This window comes from Cherax quadricarinatus, chromosome 2 (assembly GCF_038502225.1).
Source record: "Cherax quadricarinatus isolate ZL_2023a chromosome 2, ASM3850222v1, whole genome shotgun sequence".
Lineage (NCBI taxonomy): Eukaryota > Metazoa > Arthropoda > Malacostraca > Decapoda > Parastacidae > Cherax > Cherax quadricarinatus.
This window is the reverse complement of record NC_091293.1, coordinates 9,709,650-9,728,338: the sequence shown is the minus strand read 5'-3', so window position 1 is coordinate 9,728,338 and position 18,689 is coordinate 9,709,650.

Below are 18,689 nucleotides of genomic sequence, written 5' to 3'. Positions count from 1 at the left end.
AACTTAAGTAAGACTAAATAACATTCAAGGCAACTTAAGTAAGACTAAATAACATTCAAGGCAACTTAAGTAAGACTAAATAACATTCAAGGCAACTTAAGTAAGACTAAGTAACATTCAAGGCAACTTAAGTATCGTAGGGGTTCTTAAATGGAGATATCGAGTGTTGAAGGTAGACACACTTGTTGGATGGTTACGATATATTGTCAGACTGAGATGATGTGGAATGGAGCCCAGCCTTGCCGTGTTCTAGTCTGGATGGTCTGCTGCCGAGTGAGACCGGGGCAGAGGTACAAGCGTACACATGCGCATCCCGTGACGTCACACAAAGTCACAGGCCTACAAGGGATCTCCTATCTAAAGCACATGGATGATACTAATATGCTATGCTATATAACTCAGGGATCAGCAACTATGCTGACAGCTCGGTCATGTTACGTATGTCGTCTCGACATACACTACTACCTACAGGCTGAACAGGCAGGCGGTTCTGGGCTGTTTCTATACAATAACAAATTCATATATAACTTAGAACTAATGGATGGTATCATAATGGATGTTACAACATGAGTTTTACGTAATAGGTGTTAACGTAATCACTTTTAACGTAATCACTTTTAACGTAATGCATTATAAACTATAAGAACAAATCATTGTACAATATGGGTGGAATTGATCGATCGATCTGTATTCATGCACTCTACGGATTCTGAGGAAGAATAAATATATATATATACAAGGTGAAATTAACAGCAAAGGCATCTGGTGCACACTCAGACTATTACTGTCAATTCTCAGAATACGGAGGGAACGTGAACACGGAAAAGAAAAAAATATTTCTGGAAAACTAATCAGTTAATAACAAACAGTTGACAATTTACTTCATCTTGGACATCTAGTTATACAGACTATGTACATCTAAACCCAATTCTGCGAGGGTGAGGTTTACATATGCAGAATGGTTATCATCTCTGGGAGGATCGAATTCCTCTGCAATGGCTAACACATGCCTTGACTGATGGAGATCTGAACAAGTATCTACAAAAGATGCTTGTGGGTTTCTCATTACTTGTCGAGTACGCAAGGAGTAACGACATTCAGGTTGGTTATCTGACTGAGTATCTGAGGTAGAGGGTACAGCGTCAAGAGGATTTTCAGCATCTGTCATATTAGTCTGGGTAGCAATATCATCAACATCGCATACTAATTTCATATGATCTAAATGCGATTCTTTGTACTTGCCCGTACTAATTTCTCTAACCTTATACTTATTACCAGAGATATGTTCTACAACTCGATAAGGTCCGACAAACTTTTGATCGAGCTTAGGCATTTCGGATGTTCTGTTAAAATTTGTCAGCATTACTCTTGAACCTACTTTGACTTTTGACGGCTTAGCACGGTTATTTGTTACTCTAGTAAATTCTGCTATTGATTTGTGAAGTGTTTCACGGATTCTTCTAAAAACACTCTGAGCCATACTGGTACGAGTTGCTACGAAATCATCAGGGTTGTAATTAGGTTTCGGAGAGGAATATAACAACTCATAGGGTAAACGCTTGTCTACACCATACAATGCATAATGTGGAGTATCACCTATGGAAGCATTGTAAGCAGAATTTATGGCACACTGGACATCTGGTATGACTTCATCCCAAGTTTCACTATTGGGGTTGATAGTGGCTCTCAGGACATCAAGTACTTTCTTATTGGTTCGTTCGGCTAACCCATTGCTGGCAGGATGATGAGGAACAATGGTGGATTTAGAGATCTTGTATAAAGTACACAAATTTTCAAGAATCTCATTACAGAATTCACCTCCATTATCTGTTACTAAGGACTTAGGGGTGGTATGCCTGCAGATAATGCGTTCTTTAAACGCTTTAGCTACTGTCTCTGCAGTCTTATCTGCAATAGGAACTAACTGACAATATCTGGTGAAATGGTCTACCATAACATACAGATGTTTGTTGCCTTGGAGGGAACATTTAAAATTGGTTAACAAATCAGGGCAACTCTTTCCCATGGTTCGCTAGTGGTTGGGTACACTTGGATTGGATTAGGACCATTGACATTTCCTTTATGTTGCATACAGACACTACATTTCTTAACATACTCAGAAATGTCAGTTGCCATATGTGGCCAAAAGTATTTCATTCTGGCTTGTTTCACAGAACGATCCATACCAGGGTGTGCAACACCTGGTGCATCATGAACTAGCTGTAGAGCTACGTTCACTAGTGACTGTGGAATTACTAACTGGTAAACTCTTCTGCTTTGAGTACCCAACTCGGCTGTTCGATACAGTAATTCTTGGCTCATTACAAAGTCACTAATGGGTGCTGGTGGCTTCACATTAAGAATAAGATCTTCCTGGAGCAGGAATCGAATCACACCAGACCACATGGGATCGGTTCTTTCTTACTGGAGGAATGAACAAACTCGGTGGAGTGGATGACTCCCCCCGGTTGAAAAAATAACACACATAAGAAAAGAAATATATCAAGGAATGAACACTTTAACTCTTAACTGCAACTTAAACAACACTTAACAAGCAAAAGAACAATTTACTCTAAAAGAAGAACTTAAAAATTGCACTAAGAGTGAATTTGTTCAATAAAACATGGAAAATAATAGGTGCTAAACACAGAACAAAAAAGTTTGAACACTTACAGTGATGCAGAACACAACACATCAACATAAACACAATACTAGAATTTTCTTGCAATGAAACTTGATGTGTGAAAAATTTTGTAAAAATGATTTCTTGCTTGTACAAAATAATGGCACTATTGTCTGTGGAAATAAGACAAATTAGACACTGGCTAAATGAAAGAATATGAACACAAGAATGTTCAACACACAGGGAACAAAACAAAAATACACAAATACTGGGAAAAAAAAATATAACAGACAACACTGAGTTGTGATGCAGAATATGAGGTGAAAAATTTACTGAAATACTTCACTGGAATACTGAGAACACTAGGTGATTCTGAAGTGTAAACACAAGTTCTATACTGCTCATATGTTGCACACACAACAAGGAAAAACACTAAGTACTTACTTCAAGTGTATAAAAAGACACACAACACAACAGATATAAGATAATGCACGAAAATTAACACTGAATAAAGGAGATTAAAAGAAATTAATGCAATCAGTACATGATAAACACTGAGTCTGATCAAGAGTCACAGAATGTCACTAAGAGAAAAATCACTGGAAACACAAAAGAAATGTCTCAACACTCGCAAATGTCTCTATGAAAAAAAATATTATCGCTGTAACGACTTGGTGAAGAATGAGGTTGATGGTAGTGGAGAGTAGAGGATTGTTTATGTCGTCTTGCTGCTGTCCTCTGCACAGGTGATCGTAGAATTGCGCTTATATCGATGATAGACTTCACACAGGAGGCTTTTAACGGTGGCGCCACTGTCGAAGACACACTCTAGCTCTTGACCCCCTATGTGGTCCTTAAAATATGGTGCTACAACCCTTAGTAGCTTACCAAAACACTGAAGAAGGTGAGTGGGTAATGGCTGAGTGAGGCGTCTGAGGCCGCGTGGTGAGTGTAGTTGGGTTTGTGGGTATACAGGGCTGAGACTGGCAATGGTGCAACACACGTGGTCGTGGGTGGCTGGGCCTATGGGTTGAACGGCGTAAACCCCACTGAGGACAGCCACACTGCCGCGAAGATATTCTAAGCTGGCTAGCTTAAAATACACCCACGAAATACTACAACACCACAAGGATGAAAAAAGAGCACTCAGGATGACTTGGAGCTTGAATCACAAGCGATGAAGACTACTCACGTGGCTTGCTTGAGTACTGGGGTACAACAACTGGGTTAGTTGCTTGCTGGCTTATCTTGACCCTTCACACAGAATGGCTTGACAACCTCACACGATGAGCACAGCAGGGGTGGAAAGCTGGCTTGGCAGGCAGAAGAACTGGATGAAGTAGACTAGGCTCAACTGGGCTTCCTCACCACAGACTGGAAGCTGGCTTATTTCGCAAACTCGGGTCAACCCCTCGGGAGTGATGCAAATAAGCAGATAAACACTAATACAAAGAGACTGACCAGTGAATAATGTAGAAGCTGGTAGGAGCTTGGGTGGGAGAACTGGCTTGAGGTAGCAGGCTGGCGTTAACCTCGGTAGGCCTACTGGTGACACGAAATGGCCGTCTTGCTGGTCGAAATTTATCTCCAGAAATCGCTGTAATCGTCAGAATTACAGGCCCTCCGCTGCCACCATTTATCGTAGGGGATCTTAAATGGAGATATCGAGGGTTGAAGGTAGACACACTTGTTGGATGGTTACGATATATTGTCAGACTGAGATGATGAGGAATGGAGCCCAGCCTTGCCGTGTTCTAGTCTGGATGGTCTGCCGCCGAGTGAGACCGGGGCAGAGGTACGAGCGTACACATGCGCATCCCGTGACGTCACACAAAGTCACAGGCCTACAAGGGATCTCCTATCTAAAGCACATGGATGATACTAATATGCTATGCTATATAACTCAGGGATCAGCAACTATGCTGACATAAGTAAGACTAAGTAACCTTCAAGGCAACTTAAATAAGACTAAATAACATTCAAGGCAACTTAAGTAAGACTAAGTAACATTCAAGGCAACTTAAGTAAGACTAAATAACATTCAAGGCAACTTAAGTAAGACTAAATAACATTCAAGGCAACTTAAGTAAGACTAAGTAACCTTCAAGGCAACTTAAGTAAGACTAAATAACATTCAAGGCAACTTAAGTAAGACTAAATAACATTCAAGGCAACTTATGTAAGACTAAATAACATTCAAGGCAACTTAAGTAAGACTAAATAACATTCAAGGCAACTTAAGTAAGACTAAATAACATTCAAGGCAACTTAAGTAAGACTAAATAACATTCAAGGCAACTTAAGTAAGACTAAATAATATTCAAGGCAACTTAAGTAAGACTAAATAACATTCAAGGCAACTTAAGTAAGACTAAATAACATTCAAGGCAACTTAAGTAAGACTAAGTAACCTTCAAGGCAACTTAAGTAAGACTAAGTAACCTTCAAGGCAACTTAAGTAAGACTAAATAACATTCAAGGCAACTTAAGTAAGACTAAATAACATTCAAGGCAACTTAAGTAAGACTAAATAACATTCAAGGCAACTTAAGTAAGACTAAGTAACATTCAAGGCAACTTCTAAGGCAACTTAAGTAAGACTAAATAACATTCAAGGCAACTTAAGTAAGACTAAATAACATTCAAGGCAACTTAAGTAAGACTAAATAACATTCAAGGCAACTTAAGTAAGACTAAATAACATTCAAGGCAACTTAAGTAAGACTAAGTAACCTTCAAGGCAACTTAAGTAAGACTAAGTAACCTTCAAGGCAACTTAAGTAAGACTAAATAACATTCAAGGCAACTTAAGTAAGACTAAATAACATTCAAGGCAACTTAAGTAAGACTAAATAACATTCAAGGCTACTTAAGTAAGACTAAGTAACAATAATAAGAACAAGAAGCCTGGAGAGTGGAGGCGGAGAGTCGACAACAAAATGATGGTAAGAGAGGATTTTCGACATTACTTGTTCCTTGTGAGAGTTTCTTGCCTCTGGACCGTATTTTATAGCTTAATTATGTTTAGTAATTATTATTATTAATGTTGTCATTATTATTTATATTATTATATTATTACTATTTTTCATATTAATACATCGGCAGTCTCCCACCTAGGCAGGATGGCCCGTGAAACAAAAACTTTCATCATTCACTCCATCACTGTCTTGCCAGAGGTGCATTTACACTACAGTTATAAAACTGCAACACTCCTCCTTCAGAGTGCAGACACTGTACTACCCATGTCCAGGACTCAAGTCCGGCCTACCAGTTGCCCTGAATCACATTCCCTCCTATCTAACACGCTCACGCACGCTTGTTAGAAGTCCAAGCCCCTCGCACACAAAACCTCCTTTACCCACTCCTTCCAACGTTTCCTAGACCGACCTCTACCTCGCCTTCCCTCCACTACAGTTTTATACACTCTCGAAGTCATTCTATTTCCTCCCATCTTCCTACATGTCCGACCCGCCTCAACAACCCGCCTCAACAACCCGCCTCAGTCCTCTGGATAATAATAACAATCATCAATAATAATAATAATAATAATAATAATAATAATAATAATAATAATAATAATAATAATAATAATAATAATTATTATTATTATTATTATTATTATTATTATTATTATTATTATTATTATTATTATTATTATTATTGATTATTATTATTAATGAGGGAAATTAAGATAGGTGAGAGTAGCAGAGAGTAGAGAGAGCCTGACGTAAGACGACCTGTCAACTACTGACAACAATGGTGCTACACAGACAAAGAGGGAATAGTGGAGAGTGAAATTGAAAGGGTAACTGGAATTGAAATCGATGGAGAGGAGTGAGACAGGATGGAGGAGAGAGAGAGAGAGAGAGAGAGAGAGAGAGAGAGAGAGAGAGAGAGAGAGAGAGAGAGAGAGAGAGAGAGAGAGAGAGAGAGAGAGAGATAGAGAGAGGGAGGGAGGGAGGAAGAGAGACACAGAGCAATAATGAAGACGTAAGGGAAGCGGGAGAAAAATAAACAAGCTGGAAATTAGGTGATCTGTTATTTTTTTTTTAGGGGGGAGGGGAGAGGGAGGGAGGGAGGGGGAGGGGAGAGGAAGGAAGACGGAGGGAGGGGGAAGGAGAGGAAGGAAGACAGAGGGAGGGGAAGGGGAGAGGGGTAGAGAGGATTTTGTTGATTACTAGTGACCGGTGCACCTGCAGGTACCTGTGGCTGACACTGCAACTTGTACTTAATTCCTGGTTATTAACTTAACACTTTTTTAAGCTTAATAATCATAATAATAATAACTATTATAATGATAATGATAATAATAATAATAACAATAACAATAATAATAATAATAATAATAATAATTATAATAATAATAATAATAATAATAATAATAATAATAATAATAATAATAATAATAATAATAATAATAGTAATAATAATAATATAATCTTTTTTGTACTCTTGCCGAGTGGGTCTAAGAGTGCGCTTGCAAATGACAGAGATATGAACTCGTCAGGCACTCCTGGGCAGAGTCTTAAATTACGAGTATAGAGAACACAGTCTGAGCGTCAGGAGAGGAACCAGGACGAGGGGAAGTAGACCGAAGGCAAAACAGAGAGACCCAAGACAGACCAGTGGGCGAGAAAACACGCGGAGACCTGTCTTGACAAGGAGACGTCAGGCAGCTGCTGTCTTGACGAGACGTCAGACAGCTGCTGTCTTGACGAGAAGACGTCAGGAAGTTTGCTGTCTTGAAGGGGAGACGTCGGGAAACTCCTGCCTTGACGAGGAGACGTCAGGAAGCTGCTCTCTTGGCAAGGAGAGGTCAGGAAGCTACTGTCTTGACGAGGAGGCGTCAGGAAGCTGCTGTCTTGACGAGGAGAGGTCAAGAAGCTGCTGTCTTGACGAGGAGACGTCAGGAAGCTGCTGTCTTGACAAGGAGAGGTCAGGAAGCTGCTGTCTTGACGAGGAGACGTCAGGAAGCTGCTGTCTTGACGAGGAGAGGTCAAGAAACTGCTGTCTTGACGAGGAGACGTCAGGAAGCTGCTGTCTTGAAAAGGAGACGCCGGGAAGGTCTGCCTTCACAGTTTCCGCAAGCAAACACAACAGCAAACACAACACACAGAGATTGATCACTCAGGTGCGTAAACACATACATGCAAACTCTCTCTCTCTCTCTCTCTCTCTCTCTCTCTCTCTCTCTCTCTCTCTCTCTCTCTCTCTCTCTCTCTCTCTCTCTCTCTCTCTCTCTCTCTCTCTCTCTCTCTCTCACTCTCTTCTAAAAATTTAACCTTTTTTTTGTTTCCCTGATTCACAGTTAACTCACCCGGCAACAAATCTCTCAAGTTGGACTCAAGCTTGCAAACTTCCGGCTCAGGAGGCTAATTCATCGTGCAAAGTTGCCTCGTTGCTCTCAACATATTGCACCTCTCACCCCTTCCATCTCCACCTCCTGGATGCAGAGACTAAAGACGGGAAAAAAGGGCAATTCTTGGTTTTTGTGAGGAATGAGGATGGAAGGTGGGGGTGAGGGTGAGATGCAGGGTACTTATAATTTATGGTGAGAGAGAGAGAGAGAGAGAGCCGCAGGGGCGTTGATCCTCGGAATTCTCTCCAGAAGGGTAGGTAGGTAGACAGAGAGACAGAGACAGAGACAGAGACAAAGACAGACAGACAGACAGACAGACAGACAGACAGACAGACAGACAGACAGACAGACAGACAGACAGACAAACAAACAGACAGACAAACAGAGACAACCCATCACTCAATCAGTGGTCGTGTTGTGCCCACATCTGAAGAAAAAATAACACATAAATAAATTAGAATAATTAGACATATGTGCAATAGTTGTGTATCATCAGGGTGTGGACGCTTCGCCAGTCATACACGAATTAAAAAAAAAAAAGACCGAAGAGATAGTAGATGAGGTAATCAGTCCCTCAGCCTAGCAACAGGTGTTCAACCCAAGGGGCAGGGAATTCTTCATAGGTTGCCTCACCCATTGGCACACCATACTTCCACTAATTGACTTTTTCCAATAGTGACGCCGCCTACAACTACTTCACCTCATCTATCTGCAGTATATAAGTTCCTTTTCTGCCCATTTGCTGTACTTTTATCAAGATTGATGGACTGAACACATCAGTTCCAGGCTAGAGACTGATTATCTTAAACTCCTCATTTTGTAACGTTCTTCTCTGTAATAGACTGAAGAAGCTACTGGCTGGCGAAATGTTTCCACAATAATGATACACAAACGTTGCACAAGTGTGTCATTTATCAATTTGTTGGTTCTATAAACCAGTTATACAAAATTCTTCGAAGTCGTCCCCAACTATGTTGGGACTGAAACTCCCTTGATAACGTATCTCTATTGTACTGATATCCTGATGAAACCTTTCACCTGCGGCCAGCAGTAACAGCCTTGTTGATCACTCCCTGATCCACCACGAGGCCTGGTCACGGACCGGGCTGCGGGGGCGTTGATCCCCAAAACCCTCTCCAGGTATACTTCAGGTATAATCCAAGTATACTCTAGGTATACTCCAGGTATACTCCAGGTATACTCCAGGTATACTCCAGTTATACTCCAGGTACGCTCATTAATAACAGCATCAATGCTGGATGGAAGTCCAGATGTAAATGAAGACATGGTATTTTTAGGGACATAAGACAACCCAGTGCTCTTTCTGCTTCTATCATGTTGTGTACTAACTCGACTTCATTGTCTGTCTGAGTCTTCATAGGAACTTCTGGACAACGTGTTTGTGAGCTTGTCATGCAGCCACCTCCAGTGGTGTCACTTTTGATAGGAAGACTGGGTCGGAGAACAGTCCACGAATGTCTAGCACCAATATTCCGTCCTTAGAATTTTGCGTCAGTTGAAACTCCTCAAAGTTTTTCCTTAAGGTGAGGGACTCCATAGCCTTCACAAAGTTTTTCATTAAGCCCAACTTTATATACAGTGGTGGAAGAAATATCTTTTGAGGATGTACCAGAGGCACATGTTGTATGTTCAATTATCTTGGAATTGTCTTTTCTTGCTGGCTATTCTTTGATTTTGTAGTGGTTAGCATCCTTCATTAATATCCCACAAATAAAGGAAGCACATGTGTTTTGTGTAATCAAGTTTGTAAGCAAGTATTGACACTGACTTGTAGCTTCTCACATTATTCCACTCGTGGTCATTGTATTTTTTTAGTCAAAGCAAAATTTACATGGACTCGCATTTTTCCTTTAATCCCACACAATGTTACCCTTGAACAATGTTACCCTTGAACAATGTTACCCTTGAACAATGTTACCCTTGAACAATGTTACCCTTGAACAATGTTACCCTTGAACAATGTTACCCTTGAACAAGTGGTTTTGCAGTGGCGTTGTGAAGGAGCACTGCTTTCATATTTACCTAAGTAAAAGGACACAGGTGTAACTAATGACATATTTTTTGAGGCAACGTTTCACTCCCCAGAAATTTTGTCAACGGCGTGAAAAAGCTCCTGGAGAGCGATACATTGAAACAATAAAATGTCACATTAATTGCACCTGGGTGCTTTTATCTAACATATTGTCGGTAATTCTACCAACATTAATACATACTTGCCCAGAGGTAATTGACGAATAGTCTCCATTCATCAGAATAGTGTTGATAACCTTCTTCCCTCATAAAAACATTCACATCACTGCACAAACACACACCAGTCACATCACTGCACAAACACACCAGTCACATCACTGCACAAACACACACCAGTCACATCACTACACAAACACACCAGTCACATCACTGCACAAACACACACCAGTCACATCACTGCACAAACACACCAGTCACATCACTGCACAAATACACCAGTCACATCACTGAACAAACACACACCATTCACATCACTGCACAAACACACCAGTCACATCACTGCACAAACACACATCATTCACATCAGTGAACAAAAACACCACTCACATCACTACACAAACACACACCAGTCACTTCACTGCACAAACATACACCAGACACATCACTGCAAAAACACACCAATCACATCACTGCACAAACACACACCAGTCACAACACTGCACAAGCACACCAGTCACATCAATGCACAATCACACCATTCACATAACTGCACAAACACACTAGCCACATCACTGCACAATCACATCACTGCACAAACACACCAGTCACATCACTGCACAAACACACCAGTCACATCACTGTACAAACACACAAATCACATCACTGCACAAACACACCAGTCACATCACTGCACAAACACACCAGTCACGTCACTGCACAAACACACACAAGTCACATTGCTGCACAAACACACACCAGTCACATCACTGCACAAACAGACACAAGTCACATCATTGCACAAGCACACCAGTCATATCACTACACAAGCACACCAGTCATATCACTGCACAAACACACAGAAGTCATATCACTGCAGAAACACACCAGTTACATCACTGCACAAACACACCAGTCACATCACAGCACAAAAGTCTCATCACTACACAACCACACACCAGTCACTTCACTGCACAAACATACACCAGTAACATCACTGCACAAACACACCAGTCACATCACTGAACAAACACACACCAGTCACAACACTGCACAAGCATACCAGTCACAACACTGCACAATCAAACCAGTTACATCACTGCACAAACACACCAGTCACATCACTGCACAATCACACCAGTCACATCACTGCACAAACACACCAATCACATCACTGCAAAAACACACCAGTCACATCACTGCACAAACACACCAGTCATATCACTGCACAAACACATATGTCACATCACTGCACAAAAACACCAGTCACATCACTACATAAACACACCAGTCACATCACTGCACAAACACACACCATTCACATCGCTGCACAAACACACCTGTCACATCACTGCACATACACACAAGTCACATCATTGCACAAACACACATCATTTATATCAGTGAACAAACACACCAGTCACATCACTGCACAAACACTCACCATTCACATCACTGCACATATACACACCAGTCACATCACTGCACAAACACACACCAGTCACATCACTGCACAAGCACACCAGTCACATCACTGCACAAACACACACCAGTCACATTGCTGCACAAACACACACCAGTCAAATCACTGCACAAACACACACCAGTCACATCATTGTCACATCACTGTGCAAACACACAACTCACATCACTGCACAAACATACCAGTCACATCACTGCACAAACACACCAGTCATATCACTGCACAAACACATATGTCACATCACTGCACAAAAACACCAGTCACATCACTACATAAACACACCAGTCACATCACTGCACAAACACACACCATTCACATCGCTGCACAAACACACCTGTCACATCACTGCACATACACACAAGTCACATCATTGCACAAACACACATCATTTATATCAGTGAACAAACACACCAGTCACATCACTGCACAAACACTCACCATTCACATCACTGCACATATACACACCAGTCACATCACTGCACAAACACACACCAGTCACATCACTGCACAAGCACACCAGTCACATCACTGCACAAACACACCAGTCGCATCACTGCACAAACACACACCAGTCACATTGCTGCACAAACACACACCAGTCACATCACTGCACAAACACACACCAGTCACATCATTGCACAAGCACACCAGTCACATCACTACACAAGCAAGCCAGTCACATCACTGCACAAACGCACACCAGTCACATCACTGCACAAACACACCAGTTACCTCACTGCGCAAACACACCAGTCACATCACTGCACAAGCACACCAGTCAAATAACTGCACAATCACACCAGTCACATCACTGCACAAACACGCCAGTCACATCACTGCACAATCACACCAGTCATATCACTGCACAAACACACACAAGTCACATCACTACACAAATACACACCAGTCACATCACTGCACAAACACACACCAGTCACATCCCTGCACAAACACACCAGTTACATCACTGCACAAACACACCAGTCACATCACTGCACAAACACACGCCAGTCACATTGCTGCAAAAACACACACCAGCCACATCACTGTACAAACATACACCAGTCACATCACTGCACAAACACACGAGTCACATCACTGCACAGACACACACAAGCCACATCACTACACAAACACACGCCAGTCACATCACTGCACAAACACACCAATCACATTACTGCACAAACACATCAATCACATCACTGCATAAACACACACCAGTCCATCACTGCACAAGCACACCAGTCACATCGCTGCATAATCACACCAGTCACATCACTGCACAAACACACACAAGTCACATCACTGCAAAATCACACCAGTCACATCACTGCACAAACACAAGAGTCACATCACTGCACAAACACATCATTCACATCACTGCACAAACACACAAGTCACATCACTGCACAAACACACCAGTCACATCACTGCACAAACACACCAGTCACATCACTGCACAAACACACCAGTCACATCACTGCACAAACAGACCAGTCACATACTGCTCAAACACACCAGTCACATCATTGCACAAACACACACCATTCACATCACTGCCAAACACACCAGTCCCATCACTGCACAAACACACCAGTCATATCACTGCTCAAAATAGCCACAAAATAGAGCGAAACACCAACGTCAAAGACCTGGGAGTGATCATGTCGGAGGATCTCACCTTCAAGGACCATAACATTGTATCAATCGCATCTGCTAGAAAAATGACAGGATGGATAATGAGAACCTTCAAAACTAGGGAGGCCAAGCCCATGATGACACTCTTCAGGTCACTTGTTCTATCTAGGCTGGAATATTGCTGCACACTAACAGCACCTTTCAAGGCAGGTGAAATTGCCGACCTAGAAAATGTACAGAGAACTTTCACGGCGCGCATAACGGAGATAAAACACCTCAATTATTGGGAGCGCTTGAGGTTCCTAAACCTGTATTCCCTGGAACGCAGGAGGGAGAGATACATGATTATATACACCTGGAAAATCCTAGAGGGACTAGTACCGAACTTGCACACGAAAATCACTCACTACGAAAGCAAAAGACTTGGCAGACGATGCACCATCCCCCCAATGAAAAGCAGGGGTGTCACTAGCACGTTAAGAGACCATACAATAAGTGTCAGGGGCCCGAGACTGTTCAACTGCCTCCCAGCACACATAAGGGGGATTACCAACAGACCCCTGGCAGTCTTCAAGCTGGCACTGGACAAGCACCTAAAGTCAGTTCCGGATCAGCCGGGCTGTGGCTCGTACGTTGGTTTGCGTGCAGCCAGCAGCAACAGCCTGGTTGATCAGGCTCTGATCCACCAGGAGGCCTGGTCACAGACCGGGCCGCGGGGGCGTTGACCCCCGGAACTCTCTCCAGGTAAACTCTCCAGGTAAACACACCAGTTACATCACTGCACAAACACACCAGTCACATCACTGCACAAACACACACCAGTCACATTACTGCACAAACACACACCAACCACATCACTGCACAAACACACCAGTCACATCACTGCACAAACTCACCAGTCACATCACTGCACAATCACACCAGTCACATCACTGTACAAACACACAAGTCACATCACTGCAAAAACACACCAGCCACATCACTGCACATACACACAAGTCACATCACTGCATAAACACACCCGTCACATCACTGCAAAAACACACCAGTCACATCACTGCACAAACACACCAGTCACATCACTGCAGAAACACACCAGTCACATCACTGCATAAAAACACCAATCACATCACTGCACAAACACACCAGTCACAACACTGCAGAAACACACACCATTCACATCACTGCACAAACACACCAGTCACATCACTGCACAAACACACCAGTCGCATCACTGCACAAACAAACCAGTCACATCACTGCACAAACACACACCAGTCACATTACTGCATAAACACACACGAGTCACATCACTGCACAAACAGACACCAGTCACATCACTGCACAAACACACCAGTCACATCACTGTACAAACACACCAGTTACATCACTGCACAAACACACCAGTCACATCACTGCACAAACACACCAGTTACATCACTGCAGAAACACACACCAGTCACATTACTGCACAAACACACACCAGTCACACCACTGCACAAACATACACCAGTCACATCACTGCACAAACACACCAGTCACATCACTGCACAAACACACAAGTAACATCACTGCACAAACACACCAGTCACATCACTGCACAGACACACACCAGTCACATCACTGCACAAACATACACCACTCACAACACTGCACAAACACACCAGTCACATCACTGCACAAACACACCAGTCACATAACTGCACAAACACACCAGTCACATCAATGCACAAACACACCAGTCACATCACTGCACAAACACACACCAGTCACATCAGTGCACAAACACACCAATCACATCACTGCACAAACACACCAGTCACATCACTGCACAAACACACCAGTCACATCACTGCACAAACACACCAGTCGCATCATTGCACAAGCACACCAGTCACATCACTGCACAAACACACCAGTCACATCACTGCACAAACACACCAGTCACATCGCTGCACAAACACACACCAGTCACATCACTGCACAAACACACCAATTACATCACTGCACAAACACACCAGTCACATCACTGCACAAATACACACCAGTCACATTACTGCACAAACAAACACCAGCCACATCACTGCACAAACATACACCAATCACATCACTGCACAAACGTACACCAGTCACATCACTGCACAAGCACACCAATCACATCACTGCACAAACACACATCAGTCACAACACTGCACAAGCACACCAGTCACATCACTGCATAATCACATCAGTCACATCACTGCACAAACACACCAGTCACATCACTGCACAATCACACCAGTAACATCACTGCACAAACACACCAGTCACATCACTGCACAAACACACCAGTCACATCACTGTACAAACACACAACTCACATCACTGCACAAACACACCAGTCACATCACTGCACAAACACACCAGTCACATCACTGCACAAACACACCAGTCACATCACTGCACAAACACACCAGCCACATCACTGCACAAACACACCAGTCACTTCACTGCACAAACACACACCATTCACATCACTGCACAAACACACCAGCCATATCACTGCACAAACATACACCAGTCACATCACTGCACAAACACTCACCGTTCACATCAGTGCACAAACACACCAGTCACATCACTGCACAAGCACACACCAGTCGCATCACTGCACAAATACACGCCAGTCACATCACTGCACAAACACATACCAGTCACATCACTGCACAAGCACACCAGTCACATAACTGCACAAACACACCAGTCTCATCACTGCACAAACACACCAGTCACATTACTGCATAAACACTCACACCAGTCACATCACTGCACAAACAGACACCAGTCACATCACTGCACAAGCACACCAGTCACATCACTGCACAAACACACCAGTCACATCACTGCACAAACACACACCAGTCACATCAATGCACAAAACACACGAGTCACATCACTGCACAAACACACAAGCCACATCACTGCACAAACACACGAGTCACATCACTGCACAAACACACGAGTCACATCACTGCACAAACACACCAGTCACATCACTGCACAAACACACACCAGTCACATTACTGCACAAACACACACCAGCCACATCACTGCACAAACACACCAGTCACTTCACTGCACAAACTCACCAGTCACATCTCTGCACAAACATACACCACTCACAACACTGCACAAGCACACCAGTCACATCACTGCACAATGACACCAGTCACATCACTGTACAAACACACAAGTCATATCACTGCACAAACACACACCAGTCACATCACTGCACAAATACACACCAGCCACATCACTGCACAAACACACCAGTCACATCACTGCACAAACTCACCAGTCACATCACTGCACAAACACACACCAGTCACATCACTGCGCAAATACACACCAGTCACATCACTGCACAAACACACACCAGTTACATCACTGCACAAACACACCAGTCACATTACTGCATAAACACTCACACCAGTCACATCACTGCACAAACAGACACCAGTCACATCACTGCACAAGCACACCAGTCACATCACTGCACAAACACACCAGTCACATCACTGCACAAACACACACCAGTCACATCAATGCACAAAACACACGAGTCACATCACTGCACAAACACACAAGCCACATCACTGCACAAACACACGAGTCACATCACTGCACAAACACACGAGTCACATCACTGCACAAACACACCAGTCACATCACTGCACAAACACACACCAGTCACATTACTGCACAAACACACACCAGCCACATCACTGCACAAACACACCAGTCACTTCACTGCACAAACTCACCAGTCACATCACTGCACAAACATACACCACTCACAACACTGCACAAGCACACCAGTCACATCACTGCACAATCACACCAGTCACATCACTGTACAAACACACAAGTCATATCACTGCACAAACACACACCAGTCACATCACTGCACAAATACACACCAGCCACATCACTGCACAAACACACCAGTCACATCACTGCACAAACTCACCAGTCACATCACTGCACAAACACACACCAGTCACATCACTGCGCAAATACACACCAGTCACATCACTGCACAAACACACACCAGTTACATCACTGCACAAACACACCAGTTACATCACTGCACAAACACACCAGTCACATCACTGCAGAAACACACACCAGTCACATTACTGCACAAACACACTCCAGTCACGTCACTGCACAAACATACACCAGTCACATCACTGCACAAACACACCAGTCACATCACTGTAAAAACACACACAAGTGACATCACTGCACATACACACACCAATCGCATCACTGCACAAGTACACCAGTCACATCACTACACAATCACACCAGTCACATCACTGCACAAACACACCAGTCATATCACTGCACAATCACTCCAGTCACATCACTGCACAAACACACCAGTCACATCACTGCTCAAACTCACCAGTCACATCACTGCACAAACACACAAGTCACATCACTGTCAGCATAGTTACTGATCCCCTTATATGTGTTGTATAGCGTATCATAGTACCATCCATGTGTTTATATAGAAGATCCCTTAGGCCTGTGACTGTATGACGTCACGGGATGCAGCGAGCGAGTGAGACGAGCTACCTCGGTCTCAGTCGACGCATAGGCATAGTAGGAGGCAGGACAAGGCAGGCTGGGCTCCATCTCCCATTACCACAGTCTGACAGTATAGCGTTACCATCCAACAAGTGAGTTTACTTTATCCATCAATCTCCTACCGAACCCCACACGACATCACTGCACAAACACACCAGTCACATCACTGTACAAACACACCAGTCACATCAATTCACAAACACACCAGTCACATCACTGAACAAATGTTATTGCTGTTCTTACTGCTGAACAGCGGTTTAGTGCCGATGAAGGTAGCGTAGGTAGCAATGATACGGCCGTGGACTAGATTGGCTTTAATTGGGTAGGAGTGAGTACACAACGGGCAGTGTGAGGGAGTGACCGCAAGCCAGTCCGTGGAGGGGGAGCACCTGTGACTATCACGTCGGTCGGTCGAGGAGTGAGAGAGGGTGGTCTGTGCTTCCCACCGACCTAGGTAGGCCTACAGAGGGCAGCACTGAATGCCGCGAAATATGAACTAGTCAGAGCAGACGGCTAGGCTGTGTGCTCTGACAGTACAGGCTGTCTACATTTGCTCGGCCACGCACCTCGCGTCGTCCCGACGCGACAATACTGGTGGGCCCATAGGTATAAAGGAATTACACTAGCTACCCCAGAGAGGGACTGGCTTTCGCTCACTAGTAAATAAAAAATGGACAAAAAAAATGCGACAGGCAAAAAAAAAAACTCCCATCCAGGGGAAGAGAAAACTGGTTTGCCCGCGC